The following is a 6,374-nucleotide window of genomic DNA, read 5'->3' as shown; positions in this document are numbered from 1 at the left end:
ACTGTTGATGACTGAGTAATAACACATAACATGTTGAAAGAGTTTTATTAAAGACAGGACAAGTACTTTCTTATGACTCATTAAGGTGTCTGGAAGCCCAAGACAAACACGAGGATCCCACCTTTTGGAGGGCCAAGTATTACTGGACGTGGTAGACAAAACCCACTGATCTCAGCATTCCTTACCATTATATCCCACATGAATTAATCAATTACATGGAATTGGTGAGCACTTGACTTTCATTAAGCAGTGCTGAGCAGATTCAAAATTACTTTCCATGCTTTACAAATAAATAGACATTAAAAACATACAAACTATCTGGTATATAGGATAAAGGCAACACAGATGCTAAAGAAGGAAAATCGTATTTCGTCTTTCATTTGCCAATACAAGAGAACATAATTAACAACTGGGAATATGTAAGCATGCCTAATTAGAAAACATTTTCTTGCTTAGTAAAATTTATTTGGGGCATAGCAAACCACTATATGCTCACTTATGTTCCAACTTTTAGATATGTTGTTCCCATTCTTAAATCAAAACTAGAAATTAAGCTACAATCAAAATGTCATTCATGCAACAACAGTTGATTGAACACCATCATCCGTCAAATTATGTTACCCACCGAGTAATAATCTGTGCAACATTTCATAAATTAATAGAAAAGATGAGTATATAAGGCTTAGGAATTTCAGTGTTGTGTACAGATAACTTGAATAATAGTTTAAAGTTGAAAAGGAGACAGACCCTCCATTACTCAGTCCCTCCATTAAGAACTTAAGCATCTACATAATTAAACTTTCCATGTCTTATTAATGCCTGATTTATTTAACTTCCACTTTTTTTCTTACACTGACTCCACAGTATCCACTTTTAAGATATTTTGCATTTTTAAGAAAATCTTATAGCAGTGACACAAATAAAATACCTGGGACTGAGTAGGCATTAAAATCTCATTTGAAAAAGATTAACTTTTTTTTTTCAACTGCAAATTCCAACAATAAAGATATTGCTAAAGGAGGGATTAATGTTCAAAGAATTCTATGTCTACAAAAAATGACCTCAAAGGAATTAATTACACAAAACATATTAGGTACCAATTCAAGTAAATCTTCCATTTAAAATGTCAATTGCAAAACATAAATCTCTTTGGTAAGTTTTAAGTCATAGTGTCAAAGTTGCAATCTGGAGTCTAAACCAATTACAAAGAAAACATTCTTCATGATTTTTTAAAAATATCTTTAACATATGTTTTATTCTCTTTAACTTATCTATACTGTGTAACAATGTTCTGTAACATTTTCAGAGTGTTCTAAAGAATGGTTCCAGATTTTTTAAAAGGTATTGTAAGTTTACTTCAAATCCAACTGTAGTATCTGCCTAATATGCTTTATTACTTCTCAGAAGCTTTCTTAGGTGGATCATTTATAAAGACCTTTAAAATCATATGAAGGGGCATCCACAACCATCTGAGTTTTGTGTGTGTGTGTGTGTGTGTGTATGTGTCTGTTTGTTAATATATAAATGTTTTTATATATAAAATATATGTGTTATACACACACACATGCACACTAGCATATTAACATATTAAAGTGAGAACAATGTAAAGGAGGCTTTTAAATTAAATTTGTTGACAGATGTTTATCGACATTTGTGCAAAATGTCAGTAATGCATATGGGAAAGCAATGTTTTTAGCACACAGAAACTATTATTTGTTCCCAGTTCCTTTACTAGTCCACTGTGTCATCCTCCATAAATTACTGGATACCCATTCCCCTATTCCCATAGCCATCCCCACACACACACACACACTTTTCTTAATCTACAAAATGGGTAGTAATATTTGACTGCAAAATCGTTTAAGACCTTCACATGGGAAAGTCTGTACTAAATACATAAATATAGCAAATGTATTTTGCCATTATGAATAATAAATTCTGTTTTCAGTCTGTTTCTTTTTTTCACTAAAGTCATATTAACTTGACATTTTTTCCTTCGTAAAATCTGAGTCATTAAGACCCTTTTTAAAAAATTTTGAATATATGTGCATAAGCACTTTCTATTTTGTGGTGAACTATATCAAGAAAGGATTTTTTTTAATGTACAATATACATCAATTATGTTGTACTTATATAACTTACATAACTTATATTTATGTTATGATTATATGTAATTCACTGAAACTTTAAAAATTTAATTACATCATGTAGTATAGTTCATAGTTTGTCACAGTCATCTTTTCTTTCTGAGGCTTTCGTAACCACCCCGAAGGTCCTTGTTGATCCTCTGAAACAATAAAAATGGGAGGAAATCCTTACTTCACTATAGAAGTTGTAAAAAGAAAACAGAGATCTTATACTAGAATGACATTTGCAAGTAACAAAAGGTACTTTTGAAGGTATTTTTAAAAAGTGAGGCATCATCTCAAGGAAATAGATGTAGCATATTAGAAAAACCAGGTAGCATTCATTTCAAAATTCTAAAGAATGTAAGGATATTCAGTAAGTTATCGACTAACAAAAAATGAGCATGTACTTTCAAAAGAGACCATAAAGGAAAAAAGCAGTTGATAGAACTGTAATCCATCTTTTGAGGTGTTATTAATATCGGGTGTAGAACTTACTGGCATGAAATAAAAATAATCACTGTAATTAGAACTATAAAATTTATAGATAATGATATAAGGAGGGAATGATCACATTTTTTAAGATTTTAATTTATTCATGAGAGACACACAGAGAAGCAGAGAAATAGGCAGAGGAAGAAGCAGCCTCCCTGCAGGGAGCCCAGTGTGGGACCCTATCCCAGGACCCAGGGATCACCACCTGAGCCAAAGGCCGATGCTCAACCACTGAGCCACCCAGGCTTCCCGGGAATAATCACATTTCCTAAAATGGCAAATTACATTTCTCCCATTTAGAAAAATTTATAATAAACAAAATTTTTCATGTTATGTGTATCTACATAATGATGCCTATGGATAAATACTTTTAAAGTTTTAGATAGTACACATGAATTAATTTTATCCACTTAAAGTAGATCATGTCATTTGTTTTATACCTCAAATTTTTATATTTAAGTTCTTGTACAAATGAGGACAAGTAGGTTCCTTTGGTAGTCATAGTTTAACATAATTATTAAGATACCAGAATATGTGGTTAGCACTACAGCATTCAAAAACCAAAATATTGGTCATTAAAATCTGGACATAAGTTAAAAAAAAAAAAGACAATAATGGTGAGTGGCAACTACATTTAAGAAAAAAGATAAAATTTAAATTTAAAAGTTAGAAGCTATCCATAGCAAAGGAAAAATGTAACCATCTGTGAGCATCAGTTATTTGGAAGTTAATTTTTTAAATTATGTGGATACAGTTTTGCTGTGCTATACTGGTGGTAGAATAAATGAAGAGTATTTCTCCTCATTAAAAGAAACAATGATCTATAGCACGGCTTATTTTCAAGAAACTCAAACACTGTAATTTGACCTCAAACTTTGAGGATTTTTTTTCTTTAACTTTCTGTGAAAATATAGCAAACGTTCTTATAAAGTTGGGGTTTCGGAAAAGGGGAGGTGTTCAAATTACAGACTTCTTGTGTTATAGTGAGGTAGATACATCGTACACTAGAGGCATGGTATAAAAATAACAGGATTTTTAGGAACAGGGATTTTTCTTATTTATGTTTGGAAATCGTTCAGAATTAAATAGAATGAACTATTTGCTATCCTGCAGAGTGAAAATGGATGATCTCTATTATATGGTTTAACACTTTTCAAAGAATTACAATGCAGTTAATTCACTTATCTGTGAAGTTTTACTGAACAGCACCTAACCTGTCTTTGATAATTCAAAAGGTACTTCACAAATTTTTGGTACCTTTGAATTAATATTTATAAACCTTCATTACCACTATAATTAAGACATGCAGAGATATCAATTAATAGAGAATTCTAATGAGAGAATGTCAGATCAACTAAGTTTTATGTGTGTACAGACATCCCATTCTTGTCTGCCCACAGTGCCAATATTACTATTTACAACTTTGATAGCTTCATGCTTATAAAATCAACAAACTCAAGAGTAAGTGAATTTTTCTGAATGTCAGCTTTTCTGACCTCTCTTTTTTCCTTTTTCTGATGGTAAGACCACGTGAGGTTCTCAGTGTTCATACTCATAGCTCCCTATTAGGTAATTTCTAAAGAAATTTCTCAAGTTGGTCAAAATATAAATGGAGAAATAAATGGGTACAATATAAAACAGAGGAAGAGTGATTGTTCTTAGTCTCACCTTTGACACCCTGTGGACACATGCCACTGATGTGATTTGAACCTCAGCCCTGGGTTCAATATAATAGGTGGGAGTCAATATTCTTTTAAAGGGGAAATTCTAATCACACAATTCCTATCAGAGTTTTTAATCCTTCTATGCATAATCCTTTGGCCCTTATTCATGGCTTGTCCCTTCTTTTCATTTTTTAATTACCAAATCTTTTATTTATTTATTTATTTTTATTTTGATTCCAGTATAGTTAACATACAGTGTTATATTAGTTTCAGGTGTACAATATAATGGTTCAACACTTCTATACATTACTCAGTGCTCATCAGGACAAGTGTACTTTTCATCCCCATCACCTATTTTAACCCATCCCCAACCTCTCTCCCCTCTGGTGAACTATCAGTTTGCTCTCTAGAGTAAAGATTCTGTTTCTTGGTTTGTCTTTTTTCTTCCTTTGTTCATCTGCTTTGTTTCTTAAATTCCACAAATGAGTGAAATCATATGGTATTTGTCTTTCTCTGGGCCTGTCCTCTCTTTAAAGAGAGACTTCTCATTTCCTTTGGCCACTAGGTTTCCAAGCCCCCATTTGTTCTTTCTGAGTGGTATTATCAGGCCACTTGCAAACCCTAGAAACTTCATATATTTGCAAAATATAGCAGTTTCTATTTCATATCATTGTTCCCATAACATCCAAACTTTACATTATTTGAATGGTATTCTCTTAGGATATCTATCTAGTATTATCCATTTGGGGTATTCACAACCTTCCTCTTTATGCCTCACGTGATCATTTCTGTGTTGCTGTTTTGTTGTTTTCATATCCTGCCCCTTTCTAAGGGATCACGTTTCTCTTTTTCTTAAAGGGCACTGACCCCTCCCACCATCATTCAAAGTGAGGAAGATGAAACCTAAAATGTTTTCCCTAATCTTCGTACTCCTTTTCTTTATTTTTTATTAAAATTGTAACATAAAAATGTCACTCTGAAGAAAAGCCTTGGCTTCATCATTCCCAGCTCCCCTTCCCTGGGAAGAGAATACATTGCCTTTTAATCATGTTGGCCTTCCTTTTCCATAAGGCAATAAAAAAACAGTCTCAACAGAGGTTGCCAGTTATAACTTATGTATAAAAAATGGAATTAAAAACGTTTGATGAGGCAGAACCAGTTCCGTAGGGACCCCGCCCCCTGTATTTCCCAAGTTTTTATTTTCTCCAAGCCTTCCTCCAGCCTCTCTTCTTAATTTTGTCTTGCATGATTCTTTCTCCCAAACATACCCTTAGGATTTTCAAAGGGGCCTCCTTCCCTGATTCCCCCCCTTTTTTTCTCCATTCTTGCCAGCATGCTTCTGCATTTATTTTCTATTGACTCTGTCCTCTGACTGTCTACAAATATTCATTATAGTTGGAAGTCACAATCTACCTTCTGATGTATCAACTGCATATGAACAGAGTTCTGCGAGATTATTTCCTTTTTTCATATTGACTAGATATATGGACTGGCTTTCAATTCGCTGCATAGTTTTCCAAATGGATTTATATTGCTGGTACGGAAACACGCCCACATCATCAATCTTCACCGTTCTTCTTTAATGATTTTTACCTGCCTTCAAATTGGCCAGTCTCCCCAGTCACGTCTCTACCTCATGCATTTGGATGTTAAACCTGCGTTTTCATGGTTTAACATTAAATCATGCTCTATTTTGTGGCATGCTTTCTTCTGGGTATTTCCTAGAAATTCTGTGTGTCTCCCTTCTGGTGATTGTAGTGAGCACCTTTCCCCTTGCTCCTATTTGCTGCATGCTGAGTGTTGTGTCAGCTATTAATGCACTCTGACGGTGTAAATTCTGATGTAACTTGTTGATCTAAGAGGTTCAAATTTCCCATATCCTTCTCTATTTGTAATAAATATTTTCAATGAACTATTTTGCATGGATCCCATTAAAGTTTTACTTTTTCCTGAATTTCTTGATTCTTTCCCACATTTTTTCTTGTGTTTTACCCTCACTTGGCTCCCCACCATCAGCCTCTATGCGCCTAAAGTAACCACAGAGAGCACGTGTGTTTACCGTGACATGATGGACAGCTTCCAACTTGGT

The 6,374-nt window shown here is 33.7% G+C and overlaps 1 long non-coding RNA gene across 4 annotated transcripts in view; it reads right to left on the bottom strand.

Moving 5' to 3' along the window:
* Positions 1-6,374, bottom strand: part of LOC111096793 — an 87,084-nt gene that overhangs the window by 1,409 nt on the left and 79,301 nt on the right. For all 4 annotated transcript variants that reach the window (XR_005362549.1, XR_005362546.1, XR_005362547.1 and 1 more), the window contains one exon: positions 2,203-2,287. This is a non-coding gene — a long non-coding RNA (uncharacterized LOC111096793). The remainder of the gene's footprint in view (positions 1-2,202; positions 2,288-6,374) is intronic.

This window comes from Canis lupus, chromosome 7 (genome assembly GCF_011100685.1).
Source record: "Canis lupus familiaris isolate Mischka breed German Shepherd chromosome 7, alternate assembly UU_Cfam_GSD_1.0, whole genome shotgun sequence".
Lineage (NCBI taxonomy): Eukaryota > Metazoa > Chordata > Mammalia > Carnivora > Canidae > Canis > Canis lupus.
The sequence above is the reverse complement of the archived record's forward strand: the minus strand, read 5'-3'. Positions and strand labels throughout refer to the sequence as shown.